The sequence below is a fragment of the Capsicum annuum genome, chromosome 9 (assembly GCF_002878395.1).
Source record: "Capsicum annuum cultivar UCD-10X-F1 chromosome 9, UCD10Xv1.1, whole genome shotgun sequence".
In the NCBI taxonomy this organism is placed as follows: Eukaryota; Viridiplantae; Streptophyta; class Magnoliopsida; order Solanales; family Solanaceae; genus Capsicum; species Capsicum annuum.
In genome coordinates, this window is record NC_061119.1 from 23,625,634 (window position 1) to 23,633,772 (window position 8,139).

General features: G+C 35.3%; 1 pseudogene; it reads left to right on the forward strand.

Moving 5' to 3' along the window:
• The first annotated feature begins 7,082 nt into the window (after positions 1-7,082).
• On the forward strand, positions 7,083-7,904 carry LOC107842185 (annotated as a pseudogene).
• The last annotated feature ends 235 nt before the right edge of the window (positions 7,905-8,139 follow it).

Below are 8,139 nucleotides of genomic sequence, written 5' to 3' on the forward strand. Positions count from 1 at the left end.
GTCAGTTTTCTTCCATCGAGTCCTGGGGATATTCGTACCCAAAAAATATAGTTGTGTGCCTACAGCCATGTTATATTATCACGATACTTAGTCAAGCCAAGATCTACAGAATTTAGTTAGTCTGTGACTCCGGAAAACTCAGAAATCTCAGCTGTCTCAGTAGTTCAGTAATCTTAGCACTCAATTAATCTCAGAAATCTTAGTACCCAGTAACTTCAGTAATCTCTATAATTCAGTACTCTCAGAAATCTCATGAACTTAGTACTCAATAAGATCAGTAATCTCATAAACTCAATTAGCTATCAGATATCAGTATTATTCTATCAGCTATGGAACTCAGTAAACTCAAAATCAGTTCAGTCCAGTTAATCAGTATCAGTTCAGCTAATCATTTTAGTTCAGTTATTCTGTTCAACTTAGTTATTCAGTTCAGTGTCCTTCAGATAGGAGTAGAAGCTAACACCGATTAAACCCAAGGATGGGGACTCACCTGCCAGTTCAGGGTGTGATTCTTAGTAGTCATCCTTGTATTTCAGAACTACACATAGCCAGCATAGGTTGAGACAACTTAACCTGCCAGATTAGGGTTGATGAGGTGGACTAACCTGTCAGATTAGGGTCCTGCCGTTCTTATTTGAGTACCTGCCAGATAAGGGTCACTCATAGCTTATCCTTACCAGTGGCACGGTATTGACACCCTTCCAGTCGGGGCAGAGATTGGACCCCAACTTAGCTATATTCTCTTAATTGGGGCATGTCGGTTAGATGACTACCTCCCATAGTTTCAGTATCAGTCTCACTAAAAGAACTCAGATAGTTTTTTAAATTTCAGGACTGTTAGGTACATCAACTCAGATACAATACAGAACTCTGCTAGTTTCATCAGATTTAGGACTGTCAGATACAACTACTTATGTGATCAGTTATATCAGTTCTCAGAACTCATGTTATCAGATATATCAGTTATCAAAACTTAAGTTATTGGTCTTTAGCTTCAGGACTATCAAATACAGTCAACCAGATCAGTTCTTTATAATCAGAACTGTCAGACTTAGTTATTCATGTATCAGTAATATAGTATCGGTCCCTCAGTATCTAGTAATATAGCATCAGTCTTTATCACTCATCAGTTACTCGGATGCCAATATCAGTAAACTCAGTAGTCAGAACTTAGTTTTTAGTCCTATCACAAGTTCAGTTATAGTTTCTTATGCATGTATGTATTCTCACGTTCATATCAGTCAGAATTGTTCATACATATAAACCCTTTGTATTTAGCCTACCTCACTTATATACTCAGTATATTCAGGCGTACTGATGCATTTGTGCTATGGTGCTTTCTCTTATGTTACACTATAGGTTTAGAAGTATGAGCTCCAAATCAGCAGTAGCATTCCAGTGTTCAGAGTTATAGTGAGTCCTTCTCATTTGAGGATGATATGATTATTACTTTATTTATCATTTCAGTTTATTTCAGTTGTTAGATGGAGTTAGTTGGAGATATGTTCCATCAACTCCTTATTCATACAATTTAGAGGCTTCTAGACTACAACGTGTCAGACAATTATTTTAGTTTTGTTTTGGTAATGATATACCATTTTCAGACATTGTTTTATCAAACATTTTTTATTATTTCAATTTTTGAACCTTATGGCCTTATAGTATTATGTTTCTGCATATTTTATAGTATGGTTATGCAGTGTACGGGTGCAGATATCAGTCATAGGTTAGCTTGTGGTCCTTCGGGGTCATGAGCACCGTGTAGCATTCCGGTTCAGAAATCGGGGTGTTACACTGGCTTGGGCCAATACGGAATATCTTCCAAGAAATTCTGGAGCCATTCTGCTTCTTCACTGGTTTTATCTAATGCGGTAAATTCAGATTCTATTGTAGAGCGAGCGATACAAGTCTGTTTGGATGATTTCCAAGAAACTGCTCCTCCACCGATAGTAAATACATATCCACTTATGGATTTTACTTCGTTAGATCCGGTGATCTAATTTGTATCACTATATTCTTCAAGTACCGCAGGATATTTATGATAATGCAAAGCATAGTTTTGAGTGTATTTAAGATATCGTTTTGAGTGTATTTAAGATATCCTAAAACTCTTTTCATTATCATCCAGTTTTGTTGGGATTACTCGTGTACCGACTCAATTTACTAATTGCACATGCTATGTCTAGTCGTGTACAGTTCATTATATACATTAAACATCCCAATACTCTTGCGTACTCCAATTGTGAGTCACTTTCACCTTCATTATTTCGAAGTGCAAAGTTCACATCCAATTGAGTCTTGGCAGTACTGAATTCCATATTCTTGAACTTATTAAGTACTTTTTCAATATAATAAGACTATGACGATGCTAACCCTTGTGGAGTTCATGGATTCTTATTCCTAAGATCACATCTGCAACTCCAAGGTCTTTCATAACAAACTTGCTCTCGAGCATTCGTTTGGTTGCATTTATATTACAAATATCTTTGCTGATGATCAACATATCACTCACATATAAACAAATAATGACTTGGTGATTTGGTGTGTCTTTAATATATACACATTTTTCACATTCATTTATCTTGAATCCATTTGCCAACGTGGTTTGGTTAAACTTTGCATGTCATTGCTTAGGTGCTTGTTTTAGTCCATAAAGTGACTTAACAAGTTTACACACCTTATTTTCTTTTCCTGGAACCACTAAACCCTCAGGTTATTCCATGTATATTTCTTCCTTGAAATCTCCATTTAGGAATGTGGTCTTCACATCCATTTGATGGATTTGAATATCATATACCGCCGCTAAGGCAATTAATATTTGAATCGAGGTTATTGCGAGTATGCAGCAAAGTAATCAAGACATTTCTTCTATTTGAAGCCTTTTACTACAAGTCTTGCCTTGTATTTGTCAATAGTACCATCCGCCTTCATTTTCTTTTTGAATATCAATTTAGAACCTAACAGTTTATTTCTGGGAGGAAGGTCAATCAATTCCCATGTATGGTTTCTTAAAATTGAATCTATCTCACTATTGACTACCTCTTTTCAAAAAGATGAGTCTGACGATGACATCGCTTCTTTAAATATTTGAGGCTTATTTTTTAAGAGAAATGTTACAAAATCCAATCTAAATGAAGTTGATGTTCTTTGACGTGTACTATGTCTTGGATTTTCTTCATTATGTACATTCTCACTTGATTCATCTCGAGGTAATTTAGATCCTCCACTAGACTATTCATGTCTAATTTTATACAGGTAAATGTTTTCAAGTAGTTCAGCATTGTCTAATTAAATTACCGTAGTTTCATTAATATCTGGATGTTCGGATTTATGAACCAAAAATCGACATGATTTACTACTTTTAGCATATCCTATGAACATACAGTCCACCATTTTAGGTCCTATCTTAACCCTTTTAGGTATAGGAACTTGAACCTTCGCTAGACACCCCTATACTTTGAAATATTTCAAGTTGGGTTTCTTTCCTTTCAATTTTTCGTAAGGAATTGATTGTGTCTTACTATGGGGAACTCTGTTGAGTATACGATTGGCCGTAAGGATAGCCTCACCCCATATGTTTTGTGGTAAACCAGAACTTATAAGTAAGGCATTCATCATTCCCTTCAAAGTTTAGTTTTTCCTTTCCCCAATTCCACTAGATTGAGGTGAATATGGGTTCATAGCTTGATGGATTATTCCATTCTCTACACATATTTGTGCAAAGGGAGATTCATATTCTCTGCCTCTATCACTTCTTATCATTTTGATCTTTTTGTCTAACTGATTTTTAACTTCAGTTTTATATTGCCTAAATGCATCTATTTTTTCATCCTTACTATTTAGAAAGTAGACATAACAATATTTAGTACAATTGTCAATAAAAGTTATGAAATACTTTTTCCCACCACGTGATGGTGTTGACTTCATATCACAAATGTTAGTGTGCATTAACTCTAAAGGATTGGAATTCCTTTCAATGGACTTATAAGGATTCTTTGCATACTTTGATTCCTCACACATTTGACACTTTGATTTATTGCACTCAAAGTTTGGCAAAACTTCTAAGTTAATCATTTTTCATAACGTTTTTTAATTAACATGGCCTAAATGTTCATGTCATAAATCATAAGACTCAAGAAAATAAGAAGAATTCAAACTTTTATTTATTTCAACAGTCATTACATTCATCTTATAAAGTCCTTCGGTCAGATAGCCTTTTCCTACATACATTTCTCCTTTGCTAATTACAATTTTTCTAGAAATAGTTACACATTTGAATCCGTTCTTATCTAGGAGTAAAAAATAAATTAAGTTCCTACATAACTCCGAAACATATAACACATTGTTCAGTGTCAAGACCTTGTCGGAATTCATCTTTAAGCAAATTTTTCCTATTCCCTCCACTTTAGCAGTAGCGGAGTAAGCCACGTAGATCATTTCTTCTACTTGAGCGGGAGAAAATAATGAAAACAACTCCTTATTGGCACATACATAGAGGGTGGCACCAGAATCCATCCACCATTCGCAAGGATTCCACGTCAAGTTGCATTCTAAGAACATAGCACACAGATCATTGCATTCTTTGTTGGATTCAATCATATTTGCTTGATCCTTCTTCTTGCCTTTCTTTGGGGCACGACAATCTGTGGAATTGTGGCCAATCTTGCCACAGTTGAAGCATTTTTCCTTGAACTTTTTCATGGGTTGATTGCTTCCTTATTCAGCTTTCTTCCTTTTCTTGGAATTGTTTTTGTCATCTTCTACAATATGTGCTTCATTAATTGTAGAATTCCCCTTTGACCTTCTTTTGACAGCTTTATTATCCTCTTTAATACAATGTCGGACAATAAGATCTTTAACAATTATCTCCTTGCGTTTATTCTTTAAGTAGTATTTGAAGTCTTTCCATAAAGGTGGTAGCTTCTCAACTATCGCTGCTACTTGGAAAGCATCATTCACAATTAAACCTACAAAATAATTTATGTGAGTATTAAGAATACTTTTAATTTTTTCAACTAAGGTATTTTTCAAAGATATACCTTCTGCTAGGAGATCATGTATGATGACTTGCAACTCCTGTCCATGAGAGAAAACAGATTTGCTATCTATCATTTTAAAGTCCAGGAACCATGCAATAAGAAATTTCTTAATTCCCGCATCCTCCGTCTTATGTTTTCGTTCAAGTGCCCCCACAGTTCCTTTGATGTCTTGGTTCCACTATAAACATTGTAGAGGTCGTCTGGGAGACCACTCAAAATATAATTACTGCAAAGAAAGTCCGAGTGTTTCCAAGCTTCTACAATAACGAAGTTGTCTTTGTCCGAGGTTCCCTCGGGTACCTCAGGAGCGTCTTCTCTAGTGAACCGTTGCAGACATAAAGTGGTAAGGTAAAATAACATCTTTTGCTACCACTGCTTGAAGTCAATGCCCAAAAATTTTTTGGGCTTCTCCGCCGGTGCCATTGTTGGAGGAGCATTTGTGCGACTTGATGTGGCAATATTATTTGTCCCCACAGACGTTGTCGCATCCATCATTTGACTTTCAATTGTCATTTTTCTGTCACCACAAGACAAAAAATACTTAGTATTTTCAGAATACTACTTATAAAAATTAAGCAACTTTAATTTTTTTTCTTTTTTCTAGTTAACAATGAAGTTTTTATCACTTTCAACTGTCAATCGAATGATCTTTAACTTGTGACGAAGTTTTTATGACTTCAAATCACTAGTTAAGTTCAGGCGGAGTAGAAAGTTAAAACTTTAATCTCCAAAAACAAGCAATACAGATTCTATAATAGTATTTATTTCCTTAAGATTGTTGTTTCGTTTGTACTTCGGGTACACAGAATCTATTTATTACAACACCAACTTCAACTTAAGTTTAAGTATAAACAAGAACACAATAAAATATATCAAATACCTTCAACACAACATCAAAATGACCTTTCCAAGAGGTATATTTTATTTTACAGAAATTAAGATGAAACAGAAAATAGCTAAGTCGTCTGAATTCATGGATTTTTCTTAAGGAAATAATTCCCCTCACTGTACCCGAGGTTGTGAAATTTTTTCTCCCAAGATAAAATGGCTAACAGACAAACAGTAGCAGTACCTCAAACGGATATCTTCGAACTCACAGAACGTTTTGAGTGATCACACAGAATATTTTTGAGACAAGAAGAGAGTTTTTAATCTGAAAATTTCATACCAAACCTGTGGGAAAAATCAGGTTTATATAGCCACAACATGCCTCTTCTGAAAAGAGGCAATGGTTCACTCCAAAGGTTACACCTTGACTGTAAGTTCATGTCTGTTTATCAAAGATTGCATCTTTTCCTGAATAGTCATCTCATTTCATGAATCAGTGTGACATTTCATTGAAGGATTACATCCTTCTGAAGCATCATTTTGAACCATTGCAACCTTCTGTACCCTCAGTTCAGAACAATGTATCATTTCTGAAGCACTAGTTCAAAAATAATGCATCAGTTCACTTGAAACAGTGCAACTGTTACTGCATGTATATTTAAATAGAGGTCCGAAACTGCAGAAAAAATTTCACTAAATTTTTCCTTGGCATTCTTAGGAATTCAAATAAAGTTTGTCCAAAAAGATAGATCTCAAATTCGAAGTCGAGGCCAAGCGAGCGATGACGACGGCACAAGTCATCTATTATTTCTTGCCTCACTTGCCATGTGGAGTAAGCGTTCTTGATTATAAACACTTTCAAGTTCTCTTCTTCCACCAATGTGGAAGAAAGAGTAAACTTTCTAATTTAGGAGTACACTTTCCATTTTAATGTCTCCTTCCCTTTCACCATTTTGTTCTCCATTTTTTCATTCACACTTTTTTCATATACTATGAACCCAATAGAACTTGCACCATAAATTTGTTGAAGAACAACACTAGGTCCCATTGTTTCTCTTAATTTGGAAAGATTACACCTTTAAAAATACGAGCCACAATAATGGATGAAATTGATTACTTAGTCCTGGACCCCTTGGTTTAAAGATGTGGTGACAGAGAATTGAATAAATGCGTCAACCTCTTTTATTAAAACTAGACAACTTATAATCCTTCATCATTTCATCCACAAATTTAAGGCCCCATAAACATAGCCAACAAATAGGCACATGGCTTTGCCCTCGGTGGTTAGTGACAAAAACTTAAGCTCCAACCCAAAGCCTGTCTATAGCTTTTTATATAAATAACCTCCCTTCTATGATATGTTTTCATCATCAACGACAAGCATTATCTATTCAGACACCAAATTGTTCTAAATTTCTAGTCATTGCTTCCAATCTTCCACGGAAAATGGCAATTCTCAGTGCTAAGAAACTCATCAAGATGGCCAGGAGATGGCGAAAATTTACAGCCAAGCAGAGGAAGAGAATTTCTTTTCCAAGAACTGGTTGTAATACAGATAGTTGTAGTTCATCCTCATCCTCTATAGTTGAAAAAGGCCATTTTGTAGTCTATACAATTGATCAAAGGTGATATGTGTTTCCGTTGGCTTACCTTGAAAATGAGGCCATTGCTCAAATTTTAAGCATGTCTGAAGAAGAGTTTGGACTGCCAAGTAGCAGCCCTATTACATTACCCTGTGATTCAAGCTTCATGGAGTACATCATTTCTCTAATCAAGAAAGGTGTAGCTGCTGGAGATCTTCACAGAACATTGCTTCTCTCAATTCCTTCATTTTGCTGTACTTCAACTTCTTATTTGCACCAAGAAAGTGGAAACCAACAGCTTCTTGTTTATTGACTCATGACATCATATTCTGTAAATGATAGCTCAAAATAGAACATATAGCAGTTGAGAAATAGGCAACTGAAGGCTTGTTTTATTACAGAGGAAATAGAACTTTATCTTGAAAATAACCAGATCTATAGCTTTCACTTTCCAGTTTAGTGATTTTTAACATTATCATCTTGGAATAGCACAATTATTTATTAAAGGCAACCAGTTTTGTCCGTTGAAACTAACAGAGAATCACTCCATCGCAAGTATAATGACCCAAAAATTAACTGTGCAGAGTTTAAATTAAGTGAAATGATAAAGTGTTGGTCTTTCAGATCTTTTTTGCAGTTATATTTCATACTGAAGAACTAGATGAGTTTTCCTCCTACTGTGGGACCTG